The following is a 26,559-nucleotide window of genomic DNA, read 5'->3' on the forward strand; positions in this document are numbered from 1 at the left end:
GACACTCACCATCATCATTATTCATTCTCCTAATTCACTCATGTCTCCCCTGAAGAACTCAACCAAGTTGACAAGTACATGAAGGTCTCATCCCTATTGGTGTACAGCTGCTCATAAAGAACCACCATTGCAAACTTCTCCTCTAGGCTTAATGCTCTTGCTAATCTATACATACTCTCCTTTCCTGGTGTTTTGTTTCAATCCTCCATCAGGCACTCACTTCTGCACACCATTGCTAATATGACATATGCACAGCCTTCCTGACCACCAACATATTGTTGAATAGCTTGATTGCTTTCTGGGAGAAACTGCTAGCGAAGTTGGTCCACACACAAATGTAGGCCCGTTAAGGCATTCTTGTGGATGTACGGGAACACCAGTGTTCATTGTAACAGTCCGGAGCAACAGTCACTACGGTCACATGATGAGTGGTGGCATCCATCCATTCATAATGCCCTGCTCTTTTCTTGGTCCTTGATGTCTCATTTGCTTTTCACACAATCATGCATTCCATCCTCATTTTGATGATCCATGAACGGGCAGTGGACTTGCTTATGTCATTCATGTATATACATTCCATGAAAACCCCATACTGTGTCCTTTCTTCTGCCCTACTTCAGCTGCCACATGTGGCATCATGAAGGTGGCCATTCTTTTACCATGCATCTTTGACACATACATATGCCTGGTGCTACGCATATTTGGAACAATTTTATTATTATTAATGTGCTATGATGAGGACAGAGTACTCTTCAGCACTGTTCGTAGTGACGCAATGGCACAGTTATTCACCATGTCTGCCACACAGCCATCCTGGGCTGGTGCCCTCAAAATGACCTTGGCTTGTTCGCCATTTACAAAATTGCATGTCCCTACTGACTCCACTGCAGCCCACTTGTGCCACTGGCTCAGTCCTTCCTACATGTTCGCCCTCCATGCACAATCATTCCAAGGCAGGGATGTTGCCTTGATGTTCAACTACCCCTGTCCATGACTGCCACATATTCATGTGATTGTGAAGGAGTTTGACTTGCAGGTCTTGATGCACACAGTTAATGTACACTACCACAACATCACGCAGAGGAGCAATCTTACACGTATTGTGTTACTCGCCAGGCTACACTAGTGCTACTGTCCATTGCACCAACTCCATGCTTGTAATCCACACCATGTGTAATTCATTTCAGACAAGGACACAAGTATTATGCTTGACATAAAGGCCAGGGTCCACATCTGTCTGCCACTGATTGTACTCCATTGGCTAGCCATGACAAGCAGCGTCGAGTCATAAGAAGTATTCATTGTGCACTGTGATTTGTGAGGCCTGCTTACTGCTGTGAAACCCAGCAATTTGTGTGGGGGTTGCCTCCGTGACATGGACTAGTGTCATCATCACTGCACTTGGTGAATGACCCGAGAGAGTTGCATCTCTCTGCACTTAGCCAGACATCCACTGATTGGTTGCCCTTGAAGCACCCCTGAACTTGTTGCCAACCTCTGAGTACCACGCCTCTTGTAACATATGTGCACTTGCTCCTTCTGATTACAGGATGCAGGTAGGGTGTTTGTCTATTCCAACTAGTCCTCGGTCCCTGCATGATGGCACATTGATGCACTTGTGAAAATATGATGATTCACTGTCCAACAGATTCATTGTTAGATCCATTGTTGATACTGTAGTATAGTATGCATTTATTGTTCCCGTCAAGAATATTATGGATCTGTATGAGCGGGTTTTATTTTTGTTATTCTGCACTTTCAGACTCTTGTATTATGTATTAGCCATTTATCTATCTCCTTTGACATTGCATCCCATAGCACACTCTGATGATGATTTCACATGACATATGGAACATATTATGTGACACACAGGCGATTTGATGTCTAGTTTGGCATGGTGGTAGTGGCATACTCCCTCTTCTATGTGTTTCTTTTGGAAACCCAACATTAAATTAGTTTTAGTTCTAAGGGATGCACACAATGTTGCACATCCAGGGACACATTCTCAGAGTGGTCTGGTGGGCACAGATGATTGGACCTTTGTCATCATTGAATGGCACTTGGAATGTGCCAGGTCTGTGTGCACTCCACAGGGGTTGGATTTTAGGTGAAGAATGTAGTCACAAGCTGGGTACTGGAAGCCTCGCAATGTGCCCTTTGACCTGCCATGTGCAATTGGCGTGCTTGTGGTTGGGGATTTGGGGGCACCACCATGTCCACAGGTATGCCTCGCCGTGTTGCAACATTGTACACGACACATGCTGCCACAATGATCCTGCACAATAGTGGTGGTGCATACAGCAACTCACCACCAGAGTGGTCAAGGGAGCTCAAACGTGACTTGTGCACTCTGAATGTACGCTCCACTATGGCCTGAGTTGCAATATGGGCTGTGCTGTATCTTACCTAGGTCGGTGTTGCAGGGTTCCGTATTAGCGTCATCATTTAGGTGCTCAGACAGTAGGCACTGTCCCCTGCAGAGGTGGAAATGTTTGTCATTGGTGTGTATTTGTCTGTGTGTAACATGCATGCATGTGCAGGGGCATTTATACTCACCAATGCACCATATGTTGCCATGCCTCCCAGCTTCCAGGGCACGGTGTAGAGGTGACATTATGAATATGAAACTATCATGGGTGGACCCTGGATTGTTTACACATACAGAAGTAATGAGGCCCTTGGCATCACATACAACCTGCACGTTGATAGAATGGCAGCGATTGCAATATATGTGCTCTGTAGCCCTAGGTGGATGTAGAGCCACATGGGGGCAATCGATGGAACCAAGCACTTTAGAGAAGTGCGCCAACCCATAAAATTCCTGGACCACGGCCTGCCTTTCTGCAGGTGTTCTGGGCTTGTAGATGTGCCTGCAGACTGAGGGGCATGCAGTCATTATTGCCAACACCTGGTGTGACTGTGTGGGCTGCGAAATTCCCCCAACTATGGCAGTTGTCCACTGAAATGACCCAGTGGTCAAAAAATGCATTACATTGAGCACCTTTTCCAAGGGGCTCAATGCTTGGGAGCTCAGGGTGGGTGATATTAGTTCATCTTCCCACTCCGTGACCAGGTCTAATATGAGGTGGAAACCTATACCTGAAATAGACATGGTCATCAGGCATCCCAAAAAAGGTTGGTCCTAGGTAGAAAAATTCGGGCCCTGGCCATCCTCCTCCTCCTGCCGTGTCCGACGATCACTGCTGCAACAAATGGTACATTCATTGTAGCTATATATGTGCGCTGTTTGATCGCCCAGGCTTTTTATGCATTTGTTTTTGTGCGCAATGACATTTACGCCAGCTATCCCGCGGTGGACGTGTTTCACGATTTGCACGTATTTTTACGCGTGCCAGCGAGCCCTGTTCAATTCCATGAATACAGGTTTCAGCGGGCGATGGGCGTTGAGAGGATTTTACTGTGGTACTTCCATCGTTACGCACATATTTTCACTTGTTGCTCCCCATTCCACGTGTTCCGCCCCCTTTTTAGGTGACTGCGCAGACACGGGCGGGCCTTCGTTAGGAGTCTCGCCAAGGCATTTGTGGAGTCGCAGTGATGTGTTCGACCGGCGCGGAATCGTCCCAAGTTCCTGGTAAACCCAGCGCATTGTGTTCCATGAAAGGACAAACAGGTGTTTGCACGCGATTTCACACAAAAGCCCCCTATTCTCCGTGCAAATCATTCCATGAATGTGTTTTGGCTCCTTATAGTCAGAATACATTCACCCATAATCTTTTTTCCACATGTTTAGAGGCCCTTTCTCAGGACGTAAACGTTATTCAAATCTCAAGTCAATTCACGCACATCTTGTCATTCTCAGGCAATCCTTATTAAAAAACATACAAAGAAAAACTGTGAAACCCATCTAAGAATCAATCAAAACTATATTACAGAGTGACCACACAACTGTGTATAAACTGAACTCAATGATGCCCTCTTCGAGTACGGGGCTTTTTAGATACATTCCGGGATTGTTGCCAGGTTTAAAAACAGCCAGACACTAGTACTGTAGAAACTGGTATTTTTACTCAAATGTCCAAACTTCACCATGAATGCGGAAGAGACCCCTTTCTAGATTTGGTATTCGTGAAAATAGCGAGTGGAGAGATCCACACTTCATGATATCGCAAGTAAACTGACAAGAACACCTTATTGCACCATTCCAGTTGTCAACTAAAAGTTCTTAATGAAAATGTGGCCTATGGTCAGTTTGTCAGCATTAAAAGAAATTGTACAATGAAGGCGGATTTTGAGAAACATGCTAAACTCCTTCAGGAAAGATAACGACATCAAGGCTCTCCAGATCACACCATCAAAATGGCAAAACGCAGGGCTAAACATCTGAACAGAAAGAGCTGTCTTGTTAAAAAAGATAAGGAGAGGACCAATCAGATGACATGTGTGACCACGCATAGACGTAGGAGTAATTGACAGTGGAAGGAACATTTGAAGCAGTGGCACATTTTGGCAAATGGGGATTTATAAACACATAGATCCAGATTTGCATTTACACACCCTCCTAACATCAGATAAAAGTTGGTGCATACATTTGAATGTCTGCCACACATAGATGATTCTATTGCCAACATATGGGGCCTTCTGGCAATACAGGGACATATTCAATGTGGCTATTGCTCTGTGTGTGCTCTTACTAAGGACTTAAAAATGGTTAACCTATATGGTTTGTAGAACGCGATGGGTGGTCTATGGGAGGAAGTGTCCTTGTTCTGTCATCTATAGATTAGATAAGACGAAGAATTTGCGTGCATCAGTCACTTATTAAAAACAAAGTTGCCAATAAACCGCTTGTGGACCATTACATTTGCTTGAATCATAAACATATTGAAATGCTGTGGTTCATTATTCAGGTTGTCAGAGCCCACCCAATAGGAGGAGAAAGAGACAAATCACTCAGGAGGGTGGAACAAAAGTGGATCTGCCGTTTGGGCCGAGTGGACAATGGTTTGTACAAACACATTGAATGGTCAACTTTGTTGTTCTAATGTGGACGTCAATACTTCAAAGAAGTCACTTTCACTATGAAGTCATATGTTGTAGTTCCATTGAGAGGGTTCCCCTGTGTATGTGGACTGTCCAGTGAAATGAGTGTCAGATGTTATACATCACTGATGTTGCCGGCAATTGGGTGTTTTCACCTGCAGAGCAGCGTTGGGGATATATGCATCCATAGTATACTGAAATTGGTACATCTTGATGCACATACGTTTAATCTTGTGATCGTGTTAGTATGTATAGTGCATAATACATCAAGAGAACGGCTTCACAGTTTATTCTGAGCTGGTGGATATGTAATGCGGTATGTACACAATAGTGGGGGAGTAGCTTGGAGTGAGAATATTAGTGCCAGCACTACCAGAGATGCAACTGTGAATCATGCACTTAAAGGACATTTTATCAGAACATCTAGATGGGCATATGTCCAGTATTGACGTTTCATTAATATGCAATATGCATTAGCCATCAGAAATGGTATGCAATATAAGTTAGTCTGGTCTGTGCACTACTGTAGGAGTTTCATTCTGAGAGAGTGGCAGTCTTGGAGTAGATGTCAAAATATTAAGTCGTAGTGTGTTTCATTTCACTCTAAACTGTGGTTGCTGTTTTTTACAGATGACTTTGGGCTTGGTCATACATTTAGGTCAGGCGTATTGATTTGTTTCTAAATTAAATTTAATTATGGGCCTAAGTGCCCTGAGTCATCATATTCATTCCGCATATGTTATTGCTGACCTCTTTAACAAAAGGAACATACTCTGGTTTTTGGGCAGGTAATGGATGGATTACTCAGCCTCTTCCAATGTGACTGGCATTAATTACCAGGAAGACCATGAGGAGGTGAACTTGCAATTAAGAGATGCGTCAAAGTCCCAGCAATAAGAATGTTTTTTTAAAAAAGGAGCCCACATTGCAATAGGTCTGAGTTGCAGTGTGCAGGAAGACTGTGTTGTTTCATACGCAAGTGGTCTTGTGTCTCTGGTAAGCACCAGAGGTTTGGAAATGTTTATGAAATTGGCTCGGCTTTAGCTGTCCACCGCATTGTTGCATTCTTCAAATATAGTGGATTCTCTAACGATGGGTAGATATTCCACTTTAAATGGTTGCAGTGCCAGTAATTGACAGTGTTGACGTGCTTTGTGTATTCAGCACGCTTTGTTTCACATTGCTCTGTTGTTTCCCACGGTTCCTGCATATTTGCACTTGGTTTCTCATTCGGAGACCATAACATTTGGGCAATGTCTTGTGCCTCTTCGAAGATGGCATGACTGTAGTCATTCTGGAGATTCCTCTTTTTCCCTTACCTTCAGATGAATTAACCGGTAGGCATGATTTTTTGCAAACATGTGAATGGGAAAAATGGGGCTGAATTTCAGCTACGGGCATTTATTTGAATTTGAGCTAAAGCATATAGCTCCATGTTAGGAAGTAGCGTGTTGTGTGTTTTATCATTTCCACGCAGAATTGGTGAGGAGTAAAAATCCCAGTTGCCACAGCACTAGTGACTGGCAGTGATTAAACCTGGCAAGAATGCCGGAATGTATCTGAAAAGCCCTTTACTCGAAAGGGAAGATCATTCAAGTCAGTTTATAGACAGTCGTATGGTCACTCTGTAATACAGTTTTGATTGACTCTTAGATGGGTTTCCCAAATTTTCTTTCTATTTCTTTTAATGGGGATCGCCTGGGACACGTGGCATTTCCAAAATGTACATGAAATGACTTCAGTTTTGAATAACCTTTACGTCCTGATGAAGGCCCTCTAAACATGTGGAAGAAACATTATGGGTGAATGTATTCTGACTAGAAGGGACTGAAACACATAGTGTTGACATCTGAAATCTGCCATCAATAAACTGATGTTGCTTATCCTGCAGGTGATGCTACACCCCTAGAGGGGTATATAGTGTTCTATCGTGTATTATTTGTACACGTTAGATTTTATATGTCTAAGTATGATGAAAACATTCATGAATCTTTCATGGAATCACAGCTAAATAAAGAGACAAGGACACGCTATTACCTCAATCAGTGTATTTGAATACTGTTGCACTTTATTTGTTCTTGCACTTTTATGCATTATGCACTTAATGGTATGTTGGAATATTGATCGTGCATTTTTGCACCGATAGTACATATTTTCCATGTACTGAAGTTCTAAGATACTGTGTTGTAGTGTATATATTTTTTTAAAGAACATGTTAAAAATTGGTATTTCTTAAATAAAATATATTGATTATATTATGACGTGTTCTATGTACAATACATGAGAGATTTGTGGAACCCATTTGATAAAAATATTATGCAATTCAGAAGCGCTTACAAAATTCTTTCAAATACCTGGAATTGATTGCCTAATAGTGATCACTTCCTGTCTAGAAAACGGGACATGAACAAACTGTGAGACATAATGTGCTTCAATATTAGTGGCAGGTGTTCCTGCTGCAGCATTAGCTGGAATCTATACTTTCGGAACAAATGTCGGAGAAACCTCCCTCATCGGCAATTGTAAAATATGCAAATCTGAACGTCTATTAAGCAACAAGGCCAAATCGAGTGACAAAGTAGTCAAAACAGTATCGGGCAAAAATGCTCTTTTATAAATAACCATCAAATCTGCAGGACAACATACTTTTCTCTTCAAAAATTCATGTTGTAAATACTTCAACATTACCTGCAACACTTTCCTTTGAATTGCCGGAGCATACTGACTAAATGTGTCATGCACTTCAATGGGAGAATTTGAAACATCCGAAATCCATCTAAGAGCATCTCTTGTGCAAATGCACAATTCATCACTCATTGGTTTCAATGGTAGAAGACATCACTTCTGCATATATGAAGCTTGCCGTTCATTAACATCAATCTCATCTTTCTGTAACTGATCTAGCTCCCTTTCAAACTCAAATACCTTCTCTACATGCTCATATACTTTCTCTGCAGTGTCCCTTGAGTGGGCAAGGACATTCAAATCCCTCAACCCCTATGGGACATTCATGTCTTTCAAATCACTCCATAAATCAATTAAATACGTTATCATACGTTCTATCAAAATATTCTGTTCAGGAATACCCCCTTGGTCAGAAATCACAACTAAAAGAGCCAATTCATCACCCTCTTCTATGTACTTTTTAGCCCACGTATATAATTCTCTCTTTCTGTCTTCAGATACTGTGCCACGAGTCAATATTCTTGGATCAGCTCACACCCCTTCAACCCCTACAGATGGAGCAGAACCACCTAGCAAAGAGAGTTCATACCAATCTTGTACAATAGGAAGTGGAGGCAATACCGCTGGTGGTGCAGACGGAATTATGGGGACGGCAACTGTTGGCATGGGTGGAGGTGCGGGAGGGGGAACAACTACGGGAAAAAGAGGAACAAAAATGGGAGGCAGAGGAACAACAACAGGGGGGCACATGAGGAGGTGGTGCAGTTGAAACAGTTCTACGTTCATTCAATAATTTATTAATTAACTCATCTGATGTATGAAAATCCTAAGAGGGATATATCTTTTGCACATCTAGTTGCAAAGCCCTATCCATACCTCTAATGGATTTTGACTGTTTCTGCTGATTATGCCATAATGCTTTCTCAGCATTCGTCATTTGTCTACGTGAATGCTTTTCTCTACTTTTGCGTTGCTGCATTGCTTCCTTTCTCCAATCCTTAACTGCATCAAATGCTGCAGGCTTAGCCTTTTTTCTCAACAATACAGATTCTAAATTCTCTAGGAGGGCAATTTCAAAACTACCCTAAACTGGCCACTAAATTTCAGAAATATGTCTGGTCTGTCTGTGCCAAATTTCATTAAATACGATAGCTCCCAAGCCATACTTACAATAGATTAAATAAGCCAGTGACCCTTCAGGTGGCACCGGTTTGCCTTGTTTCAAAGATTGTATTTCCCTGCGGAATAATACCCTGAAAAAGGATGACAATTTCCCAGGCATAGTTAAACCGCGATTTTACCACTCTATATTTGTTTCTGCAGAGACAACACTTGCTACAAATATCAGGATTTTTAGGAATCCGGGTACTACTCGTCTGATTTCAATCACTGAAAGGGTCCGATCGGACATCAAATCATTGTGGCTGGTGTTTTTCGACAAACAGGCCTCGATACGGGGACCCTCATTGTGATGTCCTAATAAACCCTGCTCAACGTCTAGGGATTGGGGGTTCAGTACTGCAGAGGAATCGCATCTCACTTTGCAGGGGCACCCGTCAATCTCTGGTCCTGGTCCGGTAGCCTCGTCTTCGTCTAGCAATGTGACCTTAATCTTGAGGGTCCCTATTCGGGTGCCATCTGGAAGATTAAAGAAAATCGAGGCTTAATACCACATGATAGAAATACGCCAGTCACGAGGTCAAAGTATAATGTTCATTTATTAACAGGCAGCTGTCTGGCTTTCAACAGCCCCGCAATGTGTGAAAACAGGCACCGTGAGATGAGAGAGTGCTGGACATTTCAAAAACACATGTATTTATACAAGTTTTTCACAATCCCGGACACATCGTCCAGCCTCTCTTTGTGTAATACATTTACCTAGGGTTCATGTCCTATCCACATAACTAAGTTATGCTTAACCATCTTTGAATAGATTGTTGTTTTCCTTTAAACATTTTGCATGTTTTCCAAACATAAGACACAAAGGTAACATTGCTTGCTTATATTTGTCTAACATTTGTTCTTGAGTTTAAAGTCAGCTTAGTTCCAAGGAGCGAAAACAAAGATTTCTGCAGAAAAGCATGTTCAAATATATGTTATTTTAGATTGCTGTTTGAACAGGGAAGGCACTTTTGGAACATATGGTATCTAAATTACTGATAAGTACGGCTTTTGTTTAACTCCGAGGTCTCTCAGTGTAGGACAAACCATCCACTTTAGCAGCTTCAACATTCTTATCTACGTTGACATCATGGAAACAGTACAAAGTTCATTTTACTCTGCTGGAGCCGAAAACACAATTCTAAACATGGGACAGAAAGCAAGTGGCGATCAAAATGGAAGACAACTCAAAATGGCGGCGTAGTCAGCCTGTTTCAGGTTCATTCAATACGATATTAAAATGCAATGCGAATGTGCTTAGGCCAATATTCACTATTAGACAGTATTATGTCAAATATATTTTCACAGGGTGGTACCTCTAACCCCCCCCCCCCCCCCGGGTGCATGATGGAATTTGCACCACACCAGCAGACATAGCAACATGTGTGTGGAAGGACAATGCTGTAGGACTCACTAATAAATTAACCATAAATTCGAACCTGGCAAATCTGAGAAACATCGCCAATCCCAAAACCATAGGGATCAGATGTGCCACTCATTAGACCTGATCAAAGTTGAATGAGGCACACCTCAGCTCAAACTTCTGTCCATGCCACAGTCCCCAAACTGTTGCCCATGCTACACACCCACAACCAACCATGTAGGCCGGACACACAGTCAGAAAGCACAGTTAACATAATAAGTAAGCAGTGTCCCCAGAAATCCATCAGATTAAAAAGACCATAACCATCATTAGCATAACCCCTGGGTGAGTAATATAACCCTCGAGCAATATTGACAGAGCCAATGGTTAGTAAAGCCAGAGTAAACATGCATACAGTGCCCCGCTGCCATGCAAACACCACCGTAGTGTCAGCAAATGCCATGCATTCACCTGCCCGTGGAGCTCACTTGCCTTGCATATGATGCACACCTCCGGGAGACGATCTACCTACATGGAATGCAATGCAAAGTAACAGCACAAAATAAAATATATGCACATACATGATCACAGGTGACACCAGAAAGAAAATATGCATGCAACACAGAGTGCAGGAGCAACACAGAGAGACACAGGGAGAATGCCCATAAACATTGATTTGTTCAGGAGTATAGTGCACCACACCAGACAGAGTGAGAGAGAGAGTGGCACAGATAGTGAATAACAAGGTAATGACAGATCAATGAGTCCATGGCCTGGTTTACTGATGTACAATGACATGCTGCCGAGCACAGTCGGTGCGCCCATTGAGGTATCCACAATGATAGCTTACACAGTGACATGAGCTCTAATCAAATTAACACAATGCCATGTGAGCATGCAAAGGACATATAAGACAACCGACACATATAGCAAAGATGCCCAACAATGAAGCATGGGCCAACATCCAAGACAGTGCACATGCTTACAAATAACTTTGTCTGCATATTGTAAATCCCACATGACTTTCACCAGTAAGTGTGTATCCTAATTCTTTGAAGGAAGGACATTGTCTGGTGCAGGGCATGAGGAGTGTGGACTTCAAATGGTGCTGGATGTCTCACCCGGGACAGCAGTCACAGCCACATCACGGATTACTGGAATAACATGGGGGAACATATTAAAACACCCATTGTGCAGTATAATTAACACAGCACGCACGTGCCATGGTAAAATAGAGGTATAATTACCTGCACATGCCATCCTGTGCACCCCCATGCGAACATGCTAGATGACTTCACTAGGCATGCCTGCATGTACACCACTGTACATGTATAGTCCCTTAGGAGTTAGTGGCACACCTCAAGGGCAATCAATACAAAAAATAACAAAGACCACAACCAGGAGAGTGGCTGTTACTCCAAGAAGGTGATATTCCAGCCCAAAAAGAATTTGTTATGGCCTTTCTAGAATTCATTAGTAAAAACGTGTACTTTTAGTACAAGGAGCATTTTTTCCTGCAGATAGCAGGGACATCCATGGGGGCCACAATGGCACCATCCTACGCCAATGCATTTATGCATAAATTCAAGGTAGATCATGTTTTGAAACACGAAGGATGGAACATCAAGATTGGATTATGGATTTGTTATATAGATGACATCTTTGGGATTTGGCGGGACACCAAGGAAGAATTAGAAAAGTTTTTGGAATATCTGAATAGTATAGACCTACGAATACAGTTTACATCGGAATTCTCCTTAGAAACCATACACTTCTTGGAAGTCAAGGTCAATAAGGAGAATACAGGCTACAGGACCAACATATATCAAAAGCCTGCGGGCAGAAATAACATCCTACACAAGTGAGCTTTCACCAACCTAGCCTGATAAAAAATTCTACCCTACAGCCAAATGCTCAGAGTCAAAAGGATTGTTAGCGATCCAGAAGATTATGAAAAAGCCATAAATAAAATGGGAACTACATTCTTGAATCGTGGCTACAACAGATCAGAAATTGGAGCAGCAGAAGGGATACTTGAGAATAAAGAAAGGGAAGAACTCCTGAAACCAAAACAAAAGTCAGATATATCGCCCTCCATTGTGTTTGTTTGAAAATATTCTAAACAGAGTAAACAGATCAAAGAGATAATCAGAAGAAACTGGAACATGTTAGCTCTGGATGAGAGAGTGGAGCCTCTTTTTAAGGAACTGCCCACATTTGCTTACAAGAGGAGTCAAAATCTGAAAGACAAATTGCTGAAAACAAAGAGCCTCAAGATGAAGAAAGACACCACTAAAACTGGAACATTTCCATGCCTCAACTGCTCCAATTGTGGATATATACTTAGGGGCTACATAGTGAACCATCCACACACCGGAGAAAAAATAAAACTCAGACAGTTTGGGACATGCAATTCAAATAACATTATCTACTCCATAAAATGTCTGTGTGGATTATACTACGTGGGACAATCGACATGTGCTGCAAAAGTAAGATGGATTGAGCATCGCTCATGTATACGGAATCATAACAAGAACTCAGTGGTGGCACGGCACTGGGATTCTAAGAAGCACGACTTGTCTCAGATAAGATTCCAAATATTGGAGGTGGCGAGAAAAGAAGAGCCACATATGAACCTGCAACAGAGACTAGACCAGAGGGAATCCTTTTGGATTGACAGGCTTGGAACTCTGACACCAAGAGGATTGAACAAAGAGATAAACTTTTCTTGTTTTCTCTAATAATGTACATGCATTGAATGTAGAAACATGTTTTTAGACATTTGAGAAATTGTGGATGAGGAGATTTAGTTGTCTATCCCCTTTTTTATTTTCTTTAAAAGTGCATAGACATGGCATACAGTGATGGATTTTACAGGTTTCAATTGACAATTGTGGATTTTTGCCGTGAATGGGTGAGTTATTTTACCAACACAATAGCTTTAATAGCAAATAGTAATTAGACATTACAAATACACCTGATAATATGTTCTATAACATATCAAACAGTTGGGATATGTATGATTTGATTGATTAAACATGAATGGATTCGAGAGGTAACAAATAAGAGAAAACACATTATACGTGATTAAGATTGGGTACCGGTCATCTTGCTGCTGTTGGACCAGTAAAAGGTGACATGGCGACACTGTTTACGGGCACTATGCCTTTAAATATTTATGACTGTCTGCATCACAGTTATCAAGTACCTTGTGTCCAGCCAAGCGGTTCATTATAATAAGGTTCCTAGTTACAGAGACAGACTACATGACTATACATAGATCCAATGTGTGGGCGTGCTCTGTATGGTGTCTGTAAATGCCTCACAGCGTTGGAGACACACTTCACGTATACGAGCGAAGTTGCCATGGCGAGCTACAGTCCCACCCTGCAACTCACGTTGGAAGGTGGGACTGGAGGCACGTCCGCCATGTCCATTCCCAGACGGCGGGCATCGCCTTGATCGCCATGACAATGACAAAACTTAGCCCGTCGTGGGTACGCGCATTCGTGACGCGACCCGTTTCACGAGAGATTTGACATGAGAACTGTGGAGGTAAGGAGCTGCGTGTGGGAATGATGAATAGGATCTTTTTTGAGATAGATTAAGGGGAAGCTCATTACCGCTTTGTTTCTAACAGGGAGACTCCATTGATGAGCTTGTATGCGAAGCACCACCATACTTTAAAGCAAGCTAAGGTAAACACACACGTGAAAGTGTGTGCAGACACGGAGGTGTAGATGACTGTGCTCTTAACATATCATGTGGACACTAATGAAAGTACTGTTATGTTTTCTTTTCTTTTTTTGATTTAACAACATGATGGGAATTGTCCTGTGACAACACTTTTTTTTTTTTTTTTTTTGAAATATATTTATTGATTTTTCAAAGAAACTTATACAACCAGCATCATCCACATAGCAATCAGTTATATATCCACAATAACTTCCCATTCCCTCCTCCCCCCATGCGAACCCGGACCGGGGTTGCGCGGTCTGCCATTGGTGTTAGGGTGAGCCCGGGCTGTCCAGGTCCTCACCTGAGGTACTGACTTCTTTAGGACGGAACAGGGCTGTCGTGAGGGCTATCCATTGCAAGAGGTCTTCCGAGTCACCTGTTTTCTGCTGTCGCTGTGCCAGCTCCCAGGCCCCGGTTTCAGCCACAGACCACCTACGGAGGTCTTCCCACCATGTCACAAGTCTAGGGGCCCTGGGGCACTTCCAGGCCATTGCGATGCGCCTTTTTGCGAGGATGTACATCAAGTCCTTGAGCCTATTGAGGGGTTTGTTTTTTTTGCCTCGCGGATATGAGCCCAATAGACATGCCTTAGGGGATTGCACGTCTAGCGTTATGTCCTCCTCCGCTATCCTGGTCTGAATTTGCGACCAGAAGGTTTGTATATCCGGGCAGGCCCAAAACATGTGGGTCAGTGAAGCCGCGGGTTCTTGGCACTTGGGGCACGGCACTACGCAGGCGCCATTGAATCTCGAGATGACAGCAGGGGTAAGGTAGGCCCTGTGGATGATGTAAAATTGGATAAGCTGGAATCGGGCATTCCTGGAGACTTTTTTATGGTAGTGTGTTATTGTTTCCCACTCCGTGTCTCCGAATAGCGTGTTTAGCTCGGCTTCCCATTTACCCTTGCATGTGAGTTCGTTATGTGTGGTGTTGTCAATTAGGATCTCATAAAGCCTAGAGGTTTCGTGTCCCCCCTCTGCAACGCCCACCAAGTTCTCAATGGTCTCGTGTCCGGCGCATTGGGATTCCGCTTCCGGCCATCGCTTCCTAAGCCTGTCCATCACCGCCCCATGCAAAAGGAACTGACCCAGTGGAACCCCAGTCAACTCGTGCAGTTCGGAAAATGTGTGAGTGCCCTGGTCGTCTATCAGATCGCCCAGGGTGGCAACACCGGAGGGTTCCCACATGTTCCGGATCGCCTTCCGGTCCTCCGGTCTAGTGGACATGATGGCGGCTATAGGGATTTGTGGGGAGTAGGGGTCGGTCAACCTGACCGATTTGCAGGCCCGACTCCAGATCTGAGTGCCTAGGCGGATGAGGTGTGCATCCAGCGTTTTAGGTATTGGTCTGATCCAGAGGAGGTCCCTAAGCAACCAAGGTGCGTCTGGGGGCAGCAATAGGCGTGTGTCCGTCGTGGCATCATCGGCCATCCACTGGATCACGTGCTTAAGCTGGGCCGCTATGTAGTAGAGCTCAAAGTTAGGGGTTTTCAGGCCTCCCCTCTCGTACGGTCTTTGAGTTATGTCTAGGGCAACTCTGTGCCTCCCCTCCCGCCATAGGAGTTTCCTACATAGTTTGCTCAGGTCTTTGAAGAAACGTTGGGGGATGTTGTAGGGGACGTTAGTGAAGAAATGTAGGACGCGGGAGTGCAACCATTTTGAGGAGTCCCGCCCTGCCAGCCATTGAAAGGGGCAATTTACACCATAGGTCAATTGATTTAGCCAGTCCCTCCTTAGCCCTGCCCGTGTTTAATGCATGTTCGGCTTCGGGGTCCCGGTGGATCGCGACGCCCAGATATTTGAACGTGGTGGGTTCCCATTTCAGGGCCAGAGGGGGGAGGTGTTCTTTCTTGGTTCCACTAAGTGCAGCCAGGGGGAATAGGCAAGACTTGCCGTGGTTAATCTGGATCCCGGTGCATCTGTGGAACCCATCTAGGGTTTCGAGAATGTAGGGGAGAAGAAGTTCGGGATCCCTTAGGTAGAGGAGCGTGTCATCCGCATACATGGAGACAAGGTGGGTCACTCCATTTACCACTATCCCCCCGTCTCCATACTCCTGCCTAAGGTATGCCGCCACTGGTTCAATCGCCAGGATGTAGAGGAAAGGGGATAGGGGGCACCCTTGCCGAGTGCCCCTGGCCAGGCTCCATTTTTCCGAAAAGGTGTTGTTGGTTCGCACTCTGGCTGTGGGATTAGTGTAAATGAGTTTGACCCAATTCAAGAAAGCCGTTCCGATCCCCATCTTGGCAAGGGTGGCATAGAGCCATGTCCATCGGACCGAATCAAAGGCCTTAGAGGCGTCTAGGGACACAACTGCATATTTACCGGGCATGCCGTTTGTGCTGTGTATCACATGATGCAGCCTTCGCAGGTTCTCAGACATGGAGCGGCCCTGCATGTAGCCTGTCTGATCTTGGTGTATAAGGTACGGGACGGCTGTACGCAGCCTTCTGGCCAGTAGTGCGGTAAGGATCTTATTGTCTACATTCAGCATGGATAAGGGGCGGTATGAGCCGCAGTCAGAGCTTTCCTTGCCGGGCTTAAGTAAGGGGATGATGGTGGCTTCGGTCATGGAGTCGGGGAGGTGGCCTGTTTCATACGCCTCGTTGTATACTTTGGACAGTAGGGGGGCCAGTATGTCCTCATAGGTCTTATAAAATTCGCCCGGGAGACCGTCCGGTCCCGGCGTTTTACCGGAGGGCAGTGCCCTAATGGTGGCTGCGACCTCATCTGGGGTGACGGGGCCTCCGAGGGAATCTGCCAAATGGTCCTCCAGGCGAGGGAGCCTGATGGCGTCCAGGGCGTCTTCGATCGCGTGGTCTGGGGGCTGGGCTGGATCGGAGTAAAGGGTTTGGTAATATTGCTTAAACACTGCGTTAATACCCACTTGCGTGTGAAGGGTCAATCCGTCTGTATTACGGATGGAGCATATGGGGTGTCTGGGGGTTTCTCGTTTATAAAGCCATGCAAGGAGTTTCCCGGGTTTGTCGCCCAGGGCGTGGTTCCTTTCCGTGAATTTGTATATAGCTGAGCCTCCCCAGCGTCTCCCAGTGTGTTAAGCATGTTTGTTTAAGTTCAATCATTTTCTGCAGGTGGGCGGGATCAGGGGATGGGGTGGCTTCGAGGTCTTGGAGTTCGGTCTCAGCGTGCTCTAGCAGGGTCGTGACGGATTTCAGGGCCCCTCCGGCCGCGGCTATCATTTCCCCTCTAGTTACCACCTTGTAGGCTTCCCATGCTGTGCCCAAGTATCTGACGCTATCAATGTTGGTTTGCCAGTAGTGTGTGGAGCCCTCCCTGATTTGTTCATTGAAGGCTTTGTCTAATAGCGCTTCGCTTCTTAATTTCCACGTCGGGATGGGGGGCCTGGGGGCTGTGGTCACCCACGAGGTCATCAGTGGGGAGTGGTCTGAAAGCACCCTGGCCAGATACTGCGTATCCTCAAACCCGGCCACGTGCTCTTCACTAATGAACAGGCAGTCTATCCTGGTGTGGACCTTATGTGGGGGGGAGTAGAAGGAGTAGCCTCTGATTCCGGGGTTTTGCGCTCTCCACAGGTCTTTCAGGGCATATTGCTGTGTGAGGGCGTTCAGTATCTTGGCGGGTGGGGAGGGGTCACCATGCTTACCATCCGATCTATCTATGCGAGGGTTTAAGGTACAGTTGTTGTCGCCTCCCCATATCGTTATGCATTCGTTACTCGGGGACAGCCGGGCGTACAACGAACGAAAGAAAACAGTGGCATCATGATTCGGGGCATAGGTGCAAATCAGGCGAACGTCACGCCCCTCTATGGTGCCCTGAATTAGGGCCATCCTACCTTCATTGTCCGTTTTGGTGTGGATCAGCTTGACTGGGACAGAGGGGGCAATCCATATCAAGACTCCTCTGGAGTAGGTGGAGTAGGAGGAACCCACTAGGGTACCTCGCCAGACCTTAGCTAGCGCTGCAAGCTTAGGGCCACATAAGTGGGTCTCCTGAAGGAGAGCGATTCCGACTCTGTGGCGCTTCATGTAGGCGTAAATGCGGCGCTGTTTGATGTAGCTGTTTAGTCCCCTGATGTTCCAGGACATGACTCTGATCCTCTCAGCCATAGTCTAGGTGTGGTCGTGTGGCTGTGGGAAGCCTGAGGTTGAGGTGTTCGGCGAACTTGGTCGTCCTGGTAGCAATTCCGCTGCGCTTGGTCCCGGTCCGGTTTATGTCCGATTCAAACTGTGATCCCAACTTGGGGTTCAGACCCCCATGAACAACAACGTCTAACTTAACTACAAACACAACTTCAAACACAACACGTCTAGCGAGGTTGCCCTTGCTCTGACATCCCCGTTTCTGCCCCATCAGACCAAGGTCTTCCGGTGCCCTACGGGTGGGTGAGCTCACCCAAATTATCCTGGGGATAGGAGAGGGGCTACCTCCGAGGGTGTTATCAGGAGGTGCGCCACGACCAGCGCGGCTCCGGTACCATCAGTGTCGCCACTCTTACTGGCATATTAATGTACGATCGGCTACTGCAGCCAGTAAGTGGTGAGAAGAAGTCCCTTTGTTACAGGCGGCTAGGGCCCGCGCTGCCTCCGTTCAATGTCTGGGATCTGTTCACTGTCCATCCATTCGCAGGCCTCTGCGGGAGTGTCAAATAAGTGTGCCTTATTGTTGTGCAGGACCTTGAGTCTGGCCGGGTAGAGGAGTAGGTAGCGCAGGCCTGCCTCCTTGAGTCTTGCCTTGGTGTGGTGGAACTGGGCTCTGCTCCTTTGAACCTGCAAGGTGTAGTCGGGGTAAATTGCAATCTTCGCGGCGTCCCTCTGTATGGAACCGCCCATCCTGGTAAAGGCCAAAATGGATTCCCTGTCCCTGTAGTTGAGGACTTTGGCTATTATGGGTCTGGATGGGCTCCCCGGTGGCGGCCTCCTGGCTAGGGAGCGATGGGCTCTTTCTATGGTGAAGCCCTGCGACAGTTTCCCAGCCCCAATTTCCTGTATGAGCAGGTTCTCGATGTAGTTAGTGGGGTCGCTGCCCTCGATACCGTCGGGCAGGCCGATGATTCTGATGTTATTCCTGCCGGCCCTTCCTTCGGCTTCCTCGGCCCTGTCTTCCAGATTTTTCACTCTTTGCGCCAAAATGTCCACATCCTTTAAGAGTTGAGTTTTGGCGTCTGTGTTGTCTCGGACTTGGATCTCAAGAGCGTCCGTTCTGCCGGTGATAGAGCGCACATCCTGCCTCAATAAGTTCAGGTCGATGGCGACCGCGTCTCTTTTGTCCTCCATGGTTTTCTGGAGTGTCTTGATGGCCTCTAGCAGTTGGGAGTTGGCCGGCTCGGGCCTCTCGGAGCCCGACGCCTCCCCAGGGGCTGGAGCCTCCTTGGGTTCGGTCGCTCAAGCGGCCGCGAAGGACTCCATGGTGGTTTGGCGGTGTTTGCTTCGGGCGCCCTTAGTGGTCATGTCCTGTCCGCGGGATCCGCCAGGCCTCGGCGGGCACTATACGGTTCACTGGCGCCGGCGGGAGATGCTTCGTGAGGGGGGGTTGTGTGTCGTCCGGGCAGTGTCAATGGGCCGCTCGGCAGGGCGGTCGGGCACAATCCTGCCGCAAGGCTCTTCGCTCCGGGCCTGGCGGGGGTGCAGTTAAGGCCGCTCCAGGTGCCCCCCCCTCCGACTCCTTACCGCACTTCTTCGGGACGCAGGAGCGTGAATCTCAGCTTAGGCCACCGCCGCCGCTTCAGTTCGAGTTCCACTAAGGCAGATCCCTGGTGGGCTCCTCTGGGGTCGATCACAGGGCTCCGCTACAGCACTGGGCCGGGGATCATCATGGCCGCCATTTCCTGCCTTCGCATGGCGTTCTGTTTCTTTTCACTGGTGCGGGCCAACAGAGGGACGTGAGGTTCCCAAACTTCGACAGCAGGCGGGACACACCTTCACACGACCTGTGTTCGTTTTTCAGATGACTGCAGTCAAGTTAAGCGATGGTTGGCAGCGGATCCATAATCGTATCGAGCGGAGCTGCGCCGAACACGTCTCTCCTACATGGCGGTTAGCCGCGCCCCCCTCCTGTGACAACACTTACTTACGTGATGGTATGTACATTTGAAATGTATATAATTTGTCTACAATGCAATGGTATTGATTGTTTTAAAATGTAGCCCTGAAGATGGTGCTTTGCAACGAAATGCATTGGCAAAAGCTGATACTTTAAATTAAGGAATTGCGCATTTGCTTATAAGCATTGTGTGAATGAAACACAAACCTATGAGTAGATATTTGAAGAAAGTGTTTTGAGATCTCTTTATTAAGCCGTTACAGTAACCATATAGTATTGCATTAAACACACAAGCAAGATACTAAACGTATCACACATAGAGGAATGAATTTAGCTTCCTGAGGGGAGCAAGGAGGAACACTGGGCTTTACAGGGTGGTTTCCACTCTGTTTTTCTGACTGCTGTATATGTTATAGAGCCCGTGTGTCATTGGGTTCTTTTTAACTCAGTTGCCCCACATACAATCAAGAACGCATTGAAGAACAAAAATACACCATTTAATTTTGAAACTAACAGAAACAGTAGTGGTGCCCACCTTTTCTTCATTTTTCTTACAGTGTACTTTCAACATTATTTGTATTCTTAGGATTTAATATGTTTGCTTCTTGTTGTTGGGTTATGTCTTCCCTTGACCCTAAATCGGTGTGCAGGAGTACTTTGTGCCATCAAGCATGGTTCTGGCAGAGGAGCAAAAGCTGAGTATATTATTCATTATGAAGACATCCACCATATAGTCTCCTAGGCCACCTTCAAAGTACCTTGGTTATGCGCTCGAACCACATTTGTCTTGATAAGACATGTAACTGAATTAGCCAACTACTGAGAGACACTTCATACACAACCCTCTGCACCTCAGCGCACCCTGCCACTTACGATCATCATTATTCCTTCTCCTCATTCACTCATGTCTCCCCTGAAGGACTCAACCAAGTTGACAAGTACATGAAGGTGTCATCCCTATTGGTTTACAGCTGCTCATACAGAACCATCATTGAAAACGTCTCCTCTAGGCCTAATGCTCTTGTTGATCTATGCATACTCTCCTTTACTGGTGTTTCGTTTCAATCCTCCATCAGGCACTCACTTCTGCACACCATTGCTAATATGACATATGCACAGCCTTCCTGACCACCAAAATAGTGGTGAATAGCTTGATTGCTTTCCGGAAGAAACTTCTAGCGAAGCTGGTCCACACACAAATGTACACCCATTAAGGCATTCTTGTGGATGTACGTGAACACCAGTGTGCATTGTAACAGTCCGGAGCAACAGTCACTAGGGTCACATGATGAATGGTGGCATCCATCCATTCATAATGCCCTGCTCTTTTCTTCATCCTTGATGTCTCATTTGCTTTTCACACTGTCATGCATTCCATCCTCATTTTGATGATCCATGGACGGGCAGTGAACTAGCTTAGGTCATTCATGTAAAATATATACAATGAAAACCATGTGAGCTGCTCCAGCTGCTGTTCTGCCCTAACATTTCGGGAAGCCTCAAGTTCAAGCAGACTCTGCCTGAGGTTATGGAGTTCTACCCTCAGGGCTTCCCTGTGGCCCTATGACTCTATTGATATGGATTCGCGCAGTGCAGTCTCCAGTGCAGCCGTCGGTCCCTGTTGGACGCCAACATGTCTTCCCTGTGTGATTGGCAAATGGAGTCTGTTGCCTGCTGTTGTTGCTCCATCTGCCTTTCAGGGGGGATAATGGAAGTGGCCTCCCTCTCCATTGCCTGAGCCATCATTTCTACCGATGTTGCCTGCTGGGTTGCCATACCGTACATGGAGTTTTACCATACAGTATTGCTTGGTGGCGTATGGCCACCTCGTTGGCGGGCACCACATCTGTTTGGGGCAAGGCGATCTGCACCTTGCTGTGTTGGCACTGCCTGAGGCTGCAGGACTGCATTCCCCCTCTGATCTGCTGGCCCAGGAACAGGACCAGATGCTGTGGAGTGTGACCATGCATCCGTAACCGCCAAAGGCGGACCTACCAACACTGACATCCCCATAGAGGGTTCTAGCCCTGGTGCAGGTGGGTTGGACAGAACAGAATCCCTGCCAGAAGCATTGACCTGCGACAGCACATAATTCTCATCATCCAACTCAGCACCTGAATAGAGGTCTGGGGAGCTGCACCCAGAGACACCCCTCGACAGTATGGTCTGCAGTACCAAAGTGTTTTCACCCACCACACACTACGTCCCCCACTGGTGCCTGGTCGTGGCTGAGAATCCTCGTGGGTCTGCACCATCTCCTGAACCTCTCCAGCGTCAGGTGCGTTGTCACCTGCAAAAACATGAAATGCAAGAAATGGAAACAGGCATGAGCACCATAACACACACATAGGCCTGACAAGACAGAGATCCTATACATGGTTTACACATGTCCCACATGACTATAACCCTGGCATGCATGCACTGTCAATGAGTTTGAAGGGGAGTCAAAAAGGCAGACAATGAGGACACCAAGATGGAAAAGAAACACATTTGCAGCATGTTGTGTAGCACTGGCATCACACATCAGCCTGTGAGTGGCATGTCCAATACACATACATGACACATGCCAGCACACAGATGTCATGTAGCATAGCCATGGTAAATTAGACAACTTCAGCGATATGTCAGTGAATGAGTACTGTCACACATCCATGTCACATGGACAGGATGAGAAGATTAATGCAGAATAGTGTTGCAAAATATGTATGTGCCACACACTGCAACACATCCAGTGTACAATAAGACAGTGATTGTAGACAGATGTACACATCAATGGTTGGTCACTTCAACATGACAGGAAACAACTATCATGTTCCACATGCAAACAGGCCCTAAAAATAAATTTCAGCAGGCTAATACTCCCTCGCCCTGAATGCTCTAATCATTCACATAACCAGGTAACTAAAGTGACACAATGTGGGGTGTAAACAATGACAGAAGCATGTCACATATGTGGCATTAGGAATGAAAAAAGCATATGAAAAATGGGATAATCTAAACAATCAGCCTGAATGAACACAGAAAAAAATCAGAACAATGTTGTTGCAAGATGTTAGTTCAAGTGCAACAGCAGTAATGTGGGGCTAATTGGCTACTGTGGGCAGAAGGGATACTGTCATACCCAAATCAAAGGCATGTGAATGTATTGGAGGATGCACATGGGTGACCCATAACACTCAGGAGTACACACCCTCACCTGACACTCAATCAGAACCCGTCACCCAAACAACATACACATGGATTACACACACATGCATGGGCACTCACCAGACAATGCATCGTAATCAGGTAGGTCTCCCACGCCTTGGATCTGTTCCTCTGTGACGAAGGTCCCAGCAACAGACTCATGTTCAGTGAGTTTGTTGTCCTCTGGTGGAGACCCACCGCCAGTCACCAGAGTAGCGGCATGATTTGAGGGCAGCTTGTTCTTTGCTCTGCGTTTCAGGTCATTCCACCGCTTGTAGCAATCATCAGCTGTGCGCCTCACAAATCCAAGGACACTTATGCGGTCCGCGATGGTCTGCCAGTGTGCCCTACGTTGACCAGGTGTGATCTTGCACCCTGCAGTCACCACCATTTCGCGGCTATGTGCCGACACATAGGTCACAAGTGCATCAAATTCGCAATCATTAAAGCTAGGCTTCCTTGACGTGCCGGACTGTGTAGCCGTGTCTGGGGTCTCAGCCTGTAGTGCCAGAGCACCCTTCTTCCTCTTTTTCAACGGTGGAGCGGAGCCTGAGTGGCTTGCGCCGCTCTAGTCAGTAGGGGCAGAAGCGCCAGTGGACTGGGTACTGGGAGTGTGCGAAGGCACAATGACCATAGGTCTTGGTGCAGGCATTGGCTGAAGTGTGATGTTGGCAGGGGCAACGTCGGTTTGATGGACCTGGACCAACACTGTCCCAGCTGGGAGACTCAGAGCTGGGGTGGATAGAGCTGCAGCTGCCCCTGCAGCCTCCCCACCCTGCCTACTTGGGGCAGCAGATGACATCGCTGCCCCAGATCCACGTGGCCTGGTGACACCAACTTGCACTGCCACACGTGGCTTAGACTTGCTGACCTGGAAGTCAGCCTGGGAGTCATCCTGTGCCGGGTCAGGTGCCACAATGGGCTGGTCCAACAAGGGCTGAGCTGGGATGGTGTCAGCCATGTTTCCCTCAACCATGGGGGGGAGCATGGGTGTCCCTGACTGGTCCTCCACACATGGGGGTCTAGGGGCACCCTGCAAATCCTGGCCACGTCCCCTAACGCGCCCACCACGCCCACCTTTTGGAGGTCGGCCACCTTTGCCTCCCTTACCGCTTGGTCGCCTCCCAACCATGGCACTGACGTTGTTGTGCGTATGGGAGTTGCAGTAAACTATTGTCCTGGGCAATTGGGGTGAAAGGGGTAGGGTACTAGATGGAATTCGTACCCTAGTGCTCTAGCAAGGCTGTCTGTGACCCCAGGGGGAAGATGACGGGTCACGCAACGCACAGGCACCCCGAAAAAAAAGTAACGTGCACGCAACCCCGCGTAGACCACGTACATGGAAAAATGAGCCCGCACTACGCTGTGGCACTCAGAAACACAAAAATAAGTGTACGCGTGTTACACGCAGCCTACAATGACCTCTGAAGGAGTATGCGACACACGGGGCAAGCACAGTTGGTAAATACGTGCGCGACTCACCGTCTTCCTGGAAAAAGAACGTGAAAAAGACGCGCGTGTGCTGGTTGGCAACACCCCCGCCAAAACAAGAATTGTACGCTGTCTGAGGAGACAGGACAAAAGAAGTAGTGAACGCTGTTTGAGGAAACAGGCCCAACAAAAAAAATGAACGCTGTCAGAGGTAACAGGGAGTACGAACTTGAAACGCTGTGAAGTAATCGCGTGTGAACCGACAAGAAGTACAGAATTCACCCACTCGCTCTCCACGAAAAGCACGTACAAGTAAATGGGGTCCTACACATACCTTTTAAACCGACCCACACGTACAACGTCACTTACGCATGTAGGCACTAAGGCCCTTTCCTCCAATTACACAGCTGACACTCGGACGTGCAGTTCTTCAACGTGTACACATGCACCCGTGCTGAGGGAAGCGCCTGCGCGTCACGTCACAGACGCGTAGGACCTTTCCTCGTATTACACGCATTCACACGCGGACGTGCAGTTTTTTCACGCGCCATGTGCCACTATGCCCACGTCACGAGGGAAATGCCTGTGCGCGTCATGTCACAGACACGCTTACGCACTAAGGGCCTTTGGTCCAATGAAACCGTGTACGTGTACTGATGCGCTTACGCGTGAAGGGCCTTTCCTCAAATTACACACTGACGTGCAAGATTTTCACGTGCCAAATCACTCCGTATGAAGCTGGCCACGCAACAACACACAGAAGACCACGCTCCTGCCCAGAAGGCCGAATTACTGCCCCCCAGAGCCCGAGCAAGCTCCCAACTGCCATCTGCTGCTGCCTGCCTGCCGCACATGTGCCCTGGTAATTGGTGCCTGCACATCAGCCAGGGTTCCAGTTGCTGTGTCCACCCCTGCTGGAACAGAAGACTCCTGACTGGGATACCATCGCTCCACAGCCCAGCCCCAGGACACAGTTGCCCACCCACGCCAACCAGAGAGGCAGAGGGCCACCAGCTTCAGTGTGAAGGAAGTTGGTGTCCTGGTGGAGCAAGTCCTGGGGCAGTATGATGCCCTGTTCGGAACATCACGCGCCAACAAGGAAGGACGGGAGAGGATCTCGGACGACGTAGTGGTTGCCATCAACACGGTAGGTGTAGCAACCCGCAACATCAAGCACGTCAAGAAGCGCTGGGAGGACTTCAGGTCCAGGACCCTCCACAAGGCCCGGCGCCTCGCAGAGGGGGGCCGGGTCAAGATGAGTGACATCCAGATGAGGGTCCTGGAACACGTATGCCCAGCGCTCCATGCCCAGATCCTTCGGGGGAAGACTCGTCTGGAGTTGAGCGGTAAGTGGCAAAGCATTGTTGTGTGAGACAGGGCATGTTGCAGTATGCTGGTAATCTGATACTTGCCTGTATGTGTGACATGGGCCATGTATGGATGTGTGTGTGCAGGGACATCATGTTCATGCATGTGAGACCAGTAATGTGCAAACCACATGGTTGGTGCATGAGTTCCAATGGAACATGGGGAGCTGTATGGCAAATGCACACATGAAAGCATGCCAGTGTCTGTTCTTGCACATGGTGGGGGTGTGAGGGATGGGTGCTGCTGTCATGTACATGTATGGTGCACATGTGTGTGTGTCTGTGAAGTGTGTCTGTGACTTTGATATGCCATGGATTCATGACACATGTCCGTGATGATGTGTACATTCACTCATGCAGTGCGGTCACCGTTGTATGCACTGTGTCTATCGAATGTGTCTGTGGTGTACAAGGCATGATGCATGACCCTCCGGTGATGTCTGTGCATGGGATCAGTGTGAGCCATGATGCATGTGAGTTTGAAGGCAACATTTTGATGAATAGAGGCCCTTGTACATGGATGCTGATGTTGATTGCAGGCGCCGTGCCTGTTTATGCATGTGTGTTGCGTGCATTCACCCATGTGTTGTGGAGGGACAGG

Source organism: Ambystoma mexicanum, chromosome 10, assembly GCF_040938575.1.
Source record: "Ambystoma mexicanum isolate Mex_15411 chromosome 10, UKY_AmexF1_1, whole genome shotgun sequence".
NCBI lineage: Eukaryota > Metazoa > Chordata > Amphibia > Caudata > Ambystomatidae > Ambystoma > Ambystoma mexicanum.